The sequence below is a fragment of the Lepidochelys olivacea genome, assembly GCF_965140295.1.
Source record: "Lepidochelys olivacea isolate rLepOli2 genome assembly, chromosome: 5".
Classification (NCBI taxonomy): domain Eukaryota; kingdom Metazoa; phylum Chordata; order Testudines; family Cheloniidae; genus Lepidochelys; species Lepidochelys olivacea.
The window spans coordinates 44,854,697-44,866,993 of record NC_140415.1 but is presented as its reverse complement, the minus strand read 5'-3'; positions in this window follow the sequence as shown (position 1 = coordinate 44,866,993).

Here is a 12,297-nt window from a genome sequence, read left to right as displayed (position 1 = left end):
CCCTGTATATTTATATAAGCAGAAATAATGTAGATTATTACATTACTCCTTTCTGACATTTTGTTTTAATTATGTCTATTCACAGAGAAGGAAAAACATGGTTTCCTATTTTAAAAAAGTGACTTTGAACAAATAAGTGTTTAATGTATCACAGTAGTTAAGAAAAAATGTTAAAAATAATTCCTTGGTGAGATGCACAAATATTTGCTCGCTGTACTGTATCTTGTTTTCTGTTAAATAATGTTACACACATGTCTATCTCACCCAGTATGTTGTGCTTTACTATTAATATGAAAGAGGAACTCAAGAGTTAATTCAAGTTCATAAGTCATGATAGTAACCGTAAGAAATCCCTGCACATTTTTCTGAGATACTGGAGCACATTAGATATGGGCCTGATTTAAAAACAATTTAGGACTCTGTCCTTCCATCAGAACTATGGTAGACAGAGTATATCTCATCTTTCCATGGAAATGAAATGGGAGAATACTTATCTCATTTAAGTTGTTATATGCCACATAAATATGTTTCTGTTTGGACTATAAGACCAAAATTATATATTAGCTAGCAAAGTACAGTTGCCAAAGCTAGTCATATACAATAAGTGTAAAATGACATTCCAGAGGTGAGTACTTGTTTATTTATGTTTAAAAAATATGCTGTGCAGCTTTTTGGGAGTAATATTTTGTCAAATTTAAATAACTAGTAGCTGAAAGCCCCTCACAGGGATAATTAATAAAGCTGTGTGTCAGAAATTCAAAACTGGCTGAGAACTTAAAGATTGGATGGTAATAGACCACAAATCCTGGTCACGATTGAACCTGGTGATAATCTGTGGCTATGGTTTTATAGTAAGTGTGAGAGTGGGCAAATGTGTGGGTTGTGCTAGGATAGCTGTGTTGATTTATGTGTGGGTTGCAGTGTGCTGGGAGAGTTGTGTGAATTTGTGTGGGTGGCAAATGAGGATGTGTGTGTTTGGGGTTATTGTGTGGGTGGTTTCGAAGAACTGTGGCAGTTGGACCAAGTAATCCACCATCTGTGCAGTCTCCCAAACACAGTAATGAAATTGTTATATGCAGATTAGCTATAGAGCAGGGGTTCCCAAACTTGGTTTGCGGCTTGTTCAGGGTAAACCCCTGGCAGGCCACAAGACACTTTGTTTTCCTGAGCAGGTACGGCTGCACGCAGCTCCTAGTGGCTGCGGTTTGCCCCTCCCTTGATGCAGCCGGGGCAATAACAGCTCAGAGGACTCTGAGGAGGAAGTTCTCCATAGAATATCAAGATAGCTGGAGACAAGGGAAGCAGAGAGAAAGCAGCCTTCAGCGCCGATTGAGACTGAATTCCAGGAGGGGAGAAACCTTCTCATGGTGGTAATCAGCTGTGGGCCTAGCTCGTCACATTCTACAAAGACTTGGCATGAGATCAAGCTGTATACTCCAGAGCAGGCAAAGGCAGTGGGAAAAGCCCTTGGTTCCTTAAATCAAGAGACAGCCCTAGGCTGGCTGGCCAAGGTAAATGCTCTCCCTGGACTTGGCAAAGAGGATGATGCTGTGTTGGTGTAGGAGTGTATGCTAGGAGAAGATTTCAGTACCCTCCCCATCCATCTACAGGTGGGGGACACAGAGAACACTCTACAGCTGTTTGAATGTGTGCTGAAATTCTACTTTCCCCACCAAAATCTAATAGGAAGGTACTACTGTGAATGGCAACAGGTTCATGAATGACCTGAAAAGTACTTAAGCAGGAAGAAGCTATTGTATTTCTGACTGGTGCTCTTTCATGCGACACTCCAGAGTTTCAGGAAGCAGTCTTGTGAGGGTTAGCTCCCACCCTGAAAGTTACTTTAGGATCACTGAACCATCAGACCATCTCACTGAGGGAACTGGAGGACAGGTTATGAGAGGCCTATGAAATCCAGAGAGAAGCCTTCCCTATACCTGGATCCAGGAGGAAGGTAGCAGTGACCACAGACAGAGTAGCAAAGAAAAGGAGTTTCCCAAAGGTCACAGAGGGAATTCCAGCTGTCAGCAAGGGGAAAAAAAGGTCTGCAGCATAGCATCATGGTAAAAATAGTTACCAGAACAGCTCTCACAATGAGGAGCAGAGGGCATTCAGAAATGCCTTATGGAAGAAGCTGCTTAAATTTGACACTAATGAAGCCATAAATGGATTACCAGCAGAGAAGCTGCTACAACGGCTCACGAGGTACGAGAAACAGGAAGCAGTCTCCAGCAAGCATCAAGAAGGAAACACTCCTAATCTGATGTGATGGGGCCAAACTCCCCCTCATTCCCCAGTAACGGCACCTAACACACAACAAATGGGGAAGACCAACCACATCAGTCACGATGGAGGGAGCATTTGGGAAACTTGGTCATCAGATGCTGATAGATACCTGTGCTACAGTTTCAATCCTATGCACAGATGCTGAACCTAAAGTGAAAAGGCGCCCCATCAAAGACATAAAGGTCCTAGTAGGCTTTAATGGAAGGGAAGGTATGGTTTTCTTCACAAAGCCAATCAGATGTGTCATCCATACAATTGCTACCAAAGCTGTCTTTGGAATTCAAGCCTTAGGTGGCCAAGGTATCTTTGGCATGGACTTACTATCGCAGTTGAATCTGGTAGTGGATCTTCTTAATCAAAGGTTGATCCAGAATGTGGAAAATGGACAGCATGTGGTAATTCCAGCATCCCACCATGTGGTAGCTGTGAAGGCACCTGAAGATCTAGTGATGTCTGATTGGAAAGCAGAAGTGGCTATAGTTGCACAAAGACACTTGGAGGTGTTTGCTAAAAAAAAACTCCAGTGTGGAAAGATAACAGCCGAGGTAGTGGTTGACGAGCCAGATCCCAAACCATGAAGTCAGTACCACTATCCTGCTGCTGCAGAAGATGGCATCAAGAACATTGAAGCACTAGTAGAGCAAGGAGTGCTCATAGAGACTGAAAGCTTGTGCAGCTCTCCAATGTGTTCTGTCATAAAGGTGGATAAGAAGACGTGGCAATTAACGATAGATTAAGTTGAGCTCAATAGAGTGACCCCATGCCTAGCCCCAGTGGTTGCAAAATTTAATGAAATAATGGCAACCATTGCATCAGGAGCGAGATGGTTCTCCATACTGGATCTCTGAAACGCCTTTTCTTCAATTCCACTTCACCAATCAGCTTGGTATAAGTTCGCCTTCATGTATAAGGACTGCCGGTACACCTTCAGCCGCGTCCCACAGGGATTCCACAATGCTCCCTTGATTTGCCACTGATTTGTCTCAAGAATGTGGAATTCCATGGCAGAAAGAGACAATATCTTGAGCTATGTGGATGACATCTTAGTAGCTACTGCCACACAAGAGAGGAGAACCTCGAAATCCTGGATGCTGTCCTAAATAAAATAAAGAATACCGGATTCATCATTAACCCAGCCAAGGCTCAGCTAGTGCTCTCAGAGGTCACCTACCTAGGAATGAGTCTGGGAAAGGAAGGGACTTAATATGCAAGCTCCCTGCCCCTCAAGATGTCTCAGCTCTGCGATCTTTCCTGGGATTTACTGGGTTCTCCAGAGAGTTTGTGAAGGGCTATGCTGAGTTGGCCAAACCTCTGTACACACTGCTTAGGGTATGCCAGGAATGGAAGTGGGATCAAGGACACGAAGAGGCTTTCACTGCTTTAAAACAAACCCTCACTAGAGCACCTGCACTGGCATACCCGAAGCCCAACGAGCCATCCCAACTTCCGTTGGGAACAGCAGACCAAGACATCAGTGCAGTCCTCCTCCAGGACCAGAGCAATGGACTCAAGCCCATTGCTTATGGATCAAAAGTCCTGAGTGAAGTGGAGCGGCAATACAATACCTGTGAAAAAGTAGTACTGGCTCTAGTATGGTCCCTGCGTCACTGGGAATATTTAATTGGCACGTCCCCAGTGATCGTCAAAACCACTCATGCTCACCTCAACTATGTTCTATCCGGTCAATTAATGAGGGTCGAATGTCAAGTCCCAGACTTGCTGGATGGATGCTTAGCCTCATGAACAAAACTGTTGACATGCAGAAAACATCTCAATTAGCTGTTCTACCTTATGCCCTCCTCAAAGAAGGCCAAGAGCATGAATGTCCACTGCCTCCTAACGAGTGGAACAGACTAAGTCACCCTTCCAAGTGGAAAACAATTATCAAAGAGTGAAGGACCAGAATTTAAAGATCTGGGTGGTGGATGGTTGTTGTTTCCACAGGGATGGAAAACCCTATGCAGGCTATGCAGCATTATGGGTAGAGTCTCGAAAGACCCTGCAAGGAACAGTGAGGCCAAACTCAGCCCGGGACGCAGAAATAGTGGCGGGGCTAGTAGTGCTACATGAGGAAGATCCAGAAGACACATGGATATGTTTCGATTCTGATTGGATCATATGGGCATTAAGTGAGTGGATGCCAGTAGGGGTTCAGCGAGGAATGAGGTCAGCTGATGGAGGACAGATTGCACACTCGAAGTATTTGCTGCACCATGCGTGGAAGTTAGCATCCAGAAGATCAGGTAACACTTACCTTTGCAAGGTGAAGGCTCACCGTCAGGACCACGCAGAGATCTCTATGTTGAGCAACAAAGTCGACCAATTGACAAAAGAAAGCCACCTTATTGGGAGAGGAATATTTCTGGACCCATTCTGATGAGGGGGTGCTAACAGTACAATCGCAAGAGGTGGAATTAACAGGGCAACTGGATGTGAAGGAACTGCAGAATAAAGATAAGGCGATCCAAGACGTGCTAAAAAAGGAGGAACATCGCAATTATCATATTTTTTTAAAATAAACACTAACTCATAACGGCCTTAAGAAAAGATGCGAAAGATGCGTCACCAGTTCTGGTTATGCCCACCTATCCTCACAGAGAGATGATTAGTCTGGCCCATAACCAGGGGCAGTTCTGTGTGGCGAAGACTGTAGGCCTTATAACCTCTGTAGCATGGTGGCCAGACATTATCAAAGATGTGACCAAATACATTCAAAACTGTCTGGCCTGTGCCAAAAGCAACTCGAACAGAAAAGTCATCAAAGGGCCTATGTTGCACCAAGGCATTGGGGGACCATGGTCCTGCCTACAAATTGATGATACAGGTTCCTTACCATGCACAGGATGTGGTCACAAATATTGTTTAGTAGTCATGGATTCATTCATGAAGTGGGTGGAGGCATACTCCACTCGTGACTCTACAGCCATAACAATGGCAAAGGTGTTAATGGAACAAACATTCACCAGGTTTGGGCTGCCAGAAATCATAGACTATAACCAGAGACCCCACTTCATAGGAAAGCTCATGAATACCATGTGCCAACCCCTTGGAATTTGCCAAAAGCTTCATATTGCAGGGCAACCTCAGAGCTATGGGCTTGTTGAGCAGATAAACAGGACCATTAAGGCAGTGCTGAGGAAGATCATCAGTGGTCAGGGCAAAAACTGGGACCAGAAGCTCCCGTTGGTCTTAATGGCAATGAGATTAATTGTGTCCTCTCACGGGTTCACCCCACATGAGGTGCTGATGGAACGCCTAATACGAACACCTGAGCACTGGTGGCTGGGAGGTTTCCCCCTCAGATGACCACCAGCCATGGCTAGTAGTGGACAGAATCATGAAAAAGTCTTAAATGACATCAGCTCAATTCAACATCAAGTAGCCTTCCAGCTGAAAGCCAACATAAAAATAATGGATAAGAGACTAGGGAATTGCCTCAACCCCCTTGAATGGGAAATTGGGGACAAAGTTATGTATAAGTTATTTTCTGACCAAGGGCATACCCTAAGTCCAAGGTGGCTGGGACCAGTGGTTATCACAAACAAAGGCAGCCCCACTGTCTATGAGGTTGAGCTGAAGGGGAAGAAAGGTAAAAAACTGAAGTGGTTCCACTCCACTCAGCTTAAGAAGTGGAAGGGGACTGAGTCATACATGTAAAACCAAAAGTATAATTGACATTCTGTTTGGTTATGCTGTTGGGGTCAAGATTCTTCAGTCGCCTCTTATGGTTTATAAGATGTGTAAATATGTATTGTATGCTGTCTGTGGACTAAGGGGAACATTATTTTTGCAGTGTGGAGCCTATAAAGGGTATTAAGAAAACTGAGCAGATTGGTAAAACATTACCAAAAGTTTGGGGAGCGTATCATGGCCCAGCATTAACAGATGATGTTGGCCATATTATGGTATTTGCGTATAAGAGTGGGGCCAATTGTTTCCTCTGTTGGAAAGAGGAGAGAGGTCTAATATGGCCTTTCTCCCCCATGATAGTGCTCAAACAGCATTATCAAGCAAGGATTCGGAATCCCTGAATAGGGTTGTTACATTTAGTAAAAGTTGTGGGGTGGGGAAAGATCCAAGACAAACACATAATAAATTGCTTCGGTGGACTTGTGACAAGAAGTCTGTTAAGCTGTGCTTGCCTGACCTCTAATTTGACACCTTGAGTTAGAGAAGGGATAATGCAGGTGAAAGTGTTTATGAACGCTCAGTTCTATGTACCCTATTTTAAAGTAAGACTGCATACCCCTTCAGAAGCATACCTTGTACATTTGAATTGTAGTAGCAGACCTGAGCACTACTGCAATACTTCTAATGGTATAAATCATTTTTGTTCATTGTATAAGCAAACATTATTTGTAACTAGTTGTTACGGAAGCATAAATATTTCCATCTTTATAAATAATTCAGGGGTATGGTATTTGGCAGGGGTGTTTGGAGTCAAATAACACATCTGCCGGGGATAGACCAGGAATGGAGTCTTAGAACTTTTAGTAAGTAATCTAGCTAGGTATGTGTTAGATTATGATTTCTTTAAATGGCTGAGAAAAGAATTGTGCTGAATAGAATAACTATTTCTGTCTGTGTATCTTTTTTGTAACTTAAGGTTTTGCCTAGAGGGGTTCTCCATGTTTTTGAATCTCATTACCCTGTAAGATATCTACCATCCTGATTTTACAGGGGGGATTTCTTTATTTCTATTTACTTCTATTTTTATTAAAAGTCTTCTTGTAAGAAAACTGAATGCTTTTTCATTGTTCTCAGATCCAAGGGTTTGGGTCTGTTTCTTTTTGCGAATACAGACTAACACGGCTGTTACTCTGAAACATGGAAGTGATTGTAATTCCCAAATCAGATACTAGTCACATCAGCCCCGTGTTAGTAAAGCAAGATCTGAGATGGTTGCTGATTACTAACCCTAGATATGCTCTAAAGAAAGTAACTATGGATATGCAACTATTGGTAGAAAATGTATAGCCTTAAATGTGCACCTTTCACAAAATCATCAGTGATGGGATGTATGGGTTAACAATACTGCGCCCAGGTATTCTGAGATAAAAAGAGATCTAACCGCGAAAGTATTAGGTGTTGTAGGAGCTAGCCCGGGAGTGGTAAACTCCTTAAAGGCTAATAGCCTAGCTCATCCTTAAATCAACCCTGATAACATCATTAAACAAAATCAGTGACCTGAACTATGACATCGTCACCACCATCTCCGCAAGATATAATGCCCAAAAACAAAATCAGGAAAAGGTAATAGGTGCCATAGGTATCTACAATATAATACATTGTGGGCACTTACCTGCGTCCAAGTGCAAGCATGGCTACAGAATGTGGTCAGTTGGAATTCTTAGCATAGGATTTCAAGGCATCATCCCAATGGAAATAAAGAATTTAATGTTAAGGGATGTAACACCCTTTGAAAAGGAACACCACACTTGGTATAAGCTGTTGATTTCAGCTTTGACCCAAATTTAAAGAGTCACTGCCCATATATTAACCATCAATAACGTGAGCACAAATTGGGTGTATCCCCTCATCCCACTTGGAATCATCATTAATCAGACAATCATGATTCCTGTAGACATCCCAAAATAGGTACTTAAAGATGAGGAAAAATACCAATGTGTTGATTTAAGTGTTTGTGTCTGGGAACCAAATAATGGCTATCTTTGTACCACAAATGTGTATGAAGGACCACACATTTCTTTAAGCCCAGACCAGGGAAGGTGTCACTATGACCCGCAATCACATATGAGCAATCAATCTGAGCTAGTAGTGATAAACAGCAACTGTATTTGCATCAGGAATAAATGTAAAAAGTTTATTGTAAATTTCTTCTAGGAAATTGTCAATGATCCTCATGTAAATTTATGTATTTATTTTGTACTTATTCAGGGATGTGATGTAACCTTTATTTCAGATAAGATGAATGTGCAAAATATCCATTGTCTTAATTTGTATCAGCATGTGAACCCTGTTAATCTAGGGATTAACATCGATGTGTTAAAACAATTGGTACAGTATCCGGTCCTAGAAAATCATATTAAAGATCTAGTGGAGCACAGTAAAAGCATAATGCTGGCCATGCATCATTCCACCGATCAAATCAAGAAGATTCTTAAAAGGTGCTGAAAAATTTCAAGTTTGCCCATTGGTGGGAAAGTCTATTTGTCATTCCCACTGAATTTGCAGAAGCCTGGCACATCCTTGTCCATCCCTTTATCATTATTTTAATCTTGCAAGTTGTTACTATTATTTTAATTGTGGCAACTATTGGATGGGTCAAAGTTAAGGTAAAAAGGGTCATGAATACGTCCATGTACTCCGGCAAACCTGAAGCTTAAGCAGTGTAGATGATAACAAATATAGCTAAAGCTATAAAATCACCAAGGAGGGGATATGTAAACCTGTACCTGTGCTCTTACCACCTGATTCCCTAGCTAGACTCGTCTGACCACCCTCTCTATAGGCAGGTCAGTGCTGCATTGCTCACGCTCGCTAGTTATTCCACCTAAAGAGTTAAGTTAGTGTATGCATTGCTCCATGCATGACAGTGAGTCAAGAACTGACCTGAAGAGAGAAGATCACAGTTTACCTGTGTGAAGATCCCCATATGTTCCTGAGTCCTGTATTCTTCAGTGTCCAGCGTTCCAGTCTGTCGTCTCCATTGGTGTCTGTGCATCCTTCCTACCTACAGTATATGGTGATGTGTTAACCCTTACATTATTGCTGTTGTACCCATTGTGTGTAAAGGGTTCTTGGGTTCAGGGCTTTAAGCCCACAGTTGTGTTAACATCCGAGTTGTTTATATCTGGTTATTCTTTAGTTGTGGTCCTTGTTTAGTAAATCGTGTCTCCTTTGCACCTAGCCCTACTAACTAAAACCCCAAAGATAGAGATAGGGGAAAAGGTGCAACGTGAATCTTCTTAATTAACCTATTCCTAGGTTAACAAGAGGAGGAGAGCAAGCAGGGAACCACACTCAGTGTGAGTGAGAGGGAAGAAAAAGGAAAGAGTGATGGGGAGGTTGCATTGTATTTTGTCTGTGTGGAAAGGGAGAGCTGCCAAAAGAGTTAAACTCAGAATGCCTTGCAGAAGTGAAATGTGAATTATCTGGCCATTGTGCCTGGTCCTAGTCTTAAAAGAGGCATAAAAAAGGCAGCAGCTGGAGGGAATTCACAGCACAGAACGAGAGAAATGTGAGTGTGGCATTATAGTTAAAATCAAATACAATGACCTAGCTTTGTGAGGTGACTGTGTTGATAGTTGTAAACTGCATGTATCAACAGTCACAAAGAGCTATCACAGAGATTATTTCTCGTAAGGGTTATTCATTTCTTAGGAGTAGAGGGCATCTTCTAGTGAAATTACTACTTTAAACAAGGAATATTAAACCTTCTGAAGTGTTTGTAGCCCTTATAAGAAATTTTGGGACATGACTCAGCAATATGTATGTAAACTTCCCAAAGAGTCAGCTTAGTTTGGATAAATAAATAAAAAAATAGGAACAATCTGGTCAAAAATTTCCCAACATAAGTTTTCCCATCTCAAAATGCTGATTCCACAAAATTGAAATGTCCAATGGGAATGTACTGATTTAGTCAAACTCTTCAACAAAAAATTCTCTAAAAGCTTCATGTCACTCAGGTTGAGGCACTTCATTTTGAGTTTGTCATCTTGACTACTCTGCATCATTTTATATAATAAAAAATCAAAAATAAAGTGCATTTTGATAGATTCGATATTTCCAAAACAATTTTTTGAGGGGAGGAAAATTTTCATTTCACAGGAAATTTTAACTTTTCTTTCCATCTAGACAAAAAGGAAATTTTGAAATGTTGGACTTTCCCATGGAATGGATATTGTGAGTTTTGAACGACACTAAACAGGAACTGGCCATCCACTGAAAACATAAAGTGATCATATTAAACCCATATTGGTCAAGTTATACTGATAACCCCTTCACTATAATGTTTTGTTGTGGACCTGTAAAGGCATTGAATGGGCTAGCAGCACACTTCAGCATTCCTGGAACCATTCATTGGTACTCTATTATTACAATTGTTATTTTAAGTATGCAAGTAAAATATTCTCATCTTTCAACATGGAGAGGCAAAATATCACATTATTCTCACACGAAAAGAAAACTCCATTGAAATAACAATCTATTAACATCCCCAGTTCATAAAGAAATATAAAAATAAGGAAATAAGAGCAAAACCCTATTCTCAGACCTCAACAGGTCTGCAGGACGTTAATGGGCATTCTATAAATGAAGTGAGAGCAGAATGTCACAGTTGAAATCTACCATACAGATCTGAGAGCAGAATTTTTGCCCCAAATTATCAGGAGTATAGGTAAATCAAAGGAAATCATTGTCCCTGTATATGTTTCAGAGCACTATATGATCAGCCACATTAATTCGAAGTAAAATTATGCACAATTCCACACTAAGGGCCAAATTATGTTTCTCCTGAACAGACGCGCTAGAGGGGGGGAAGGGTTCAAGGAATCTTTCCTTCCTAATCTACCCATCCAGGGACAAGCTATAATCTACTTCCTTGTTTGTCTGTCTAGGCACTTATATGACTCCCATCCCCATAGTCTTCCTGTGTTGGAGTGTGCAAGGATAGGTGGCCATTGCTGCCTGCAAGTTCAGTGGCCTAAAGGAGACTGTTTCTTTGTGGAGGGAGGGTGCATCTGTGGCTCTTCTCTGGGTGCAGGCTAAACTGGCTGTATTGGAGGGATACATCTGTTAAACAGGTGTAGAAGGATCAGCCCTTTCTACACTGCCCCAGGGCCAAATTCATCCCTGTGCTACTGCAGAGTCCAGTGCAGGGATCAAGAGGAGGCAGCTTGCACCCTCCCTCACCAATCCAGGGGCTATCTGGGATCTTTCTCCACTAGGATGCTTGCCTGAAACTCCTGTTAGTGTTAATGAAAGCTACGCATGCAAAATGGGAAGGATTATATGTCATTTTGAAAAGTTTAGGGCTTGAGCCTGCATTTCTGTACGGGAAAAACTCTTTGAAGTCCATCTGAATGTCGCCTGTGTACACGTTGAAGGGTTAGGTCTGTATTATCAAAATAAAAGTAAAAGGCTGTGATTTAGAGCTGTGTTTCATTCCTGTGTCTTAGTTTGGCAAGTATTCTAAGTTTTTAAAATAGTGACCCAAGCACCCTTTCATGAAAACCAGTGAATCTTTCGTCACATGTTAAGAACAAATTATGAAAGTTGAATTAATCGATTGGGCTTTTCCCCCCATTACTTGGAATTTGAACAAGACACTACCTTTTTTTTGCTTAAAAAAAGGAAAACCTGCAGTGTTGACAATTTCTCTAAATTCTGTATGCTTAGTATTCTGTTGATTTACATAAATTAGGAAAGAAAAATATTTTAACAGTTGAGTTGAGCTTCACTCACAGACCCTATATTAAGGATTGCAGTCTCATGTGCCTTTAAGAAATTTCTTTATAATCATGTTATTAAATGTATGAACGTTTTTTGATAATATAGTGCTTAGTAATTTTTCATGATTCCTGTTCAAAATTTTAAGCTCCACTCAGCTAACCTGGAGTTGAAATTTCAGAGAATATACAACAGTAAAAATGTAATAGTTACTATAATAGTAGTTTTGTTATCCGAAGAGACAGTTAAAAGGTCAAATACTCACATCCAGACAGCAAATAAACATAGTACTTTGTGAAAATCCTTTTAAAGAAGGTTGTGCATAGGTATAAAATCCTGTTCAGTCTGTAACATATAACAGTAATAAAACTGAACATAGAAATGAAAGCCTGGAAAACTGCAAGGACCTTTTATGTGCACTGGCTAAGTACATGTAAACATGGATTTTGACTTCTGTTTTTATAGAAGTTGTGAACTTGCTCTGTTCTCTGACATTTTATTAGGTAGCACAGCATATTTGTTAGAACCAAATTCTGCTCTCTGATATGCACATGCAACTCCTAGTGCACACATGTGGGAACAGAATTTGGCCCTTAGAGA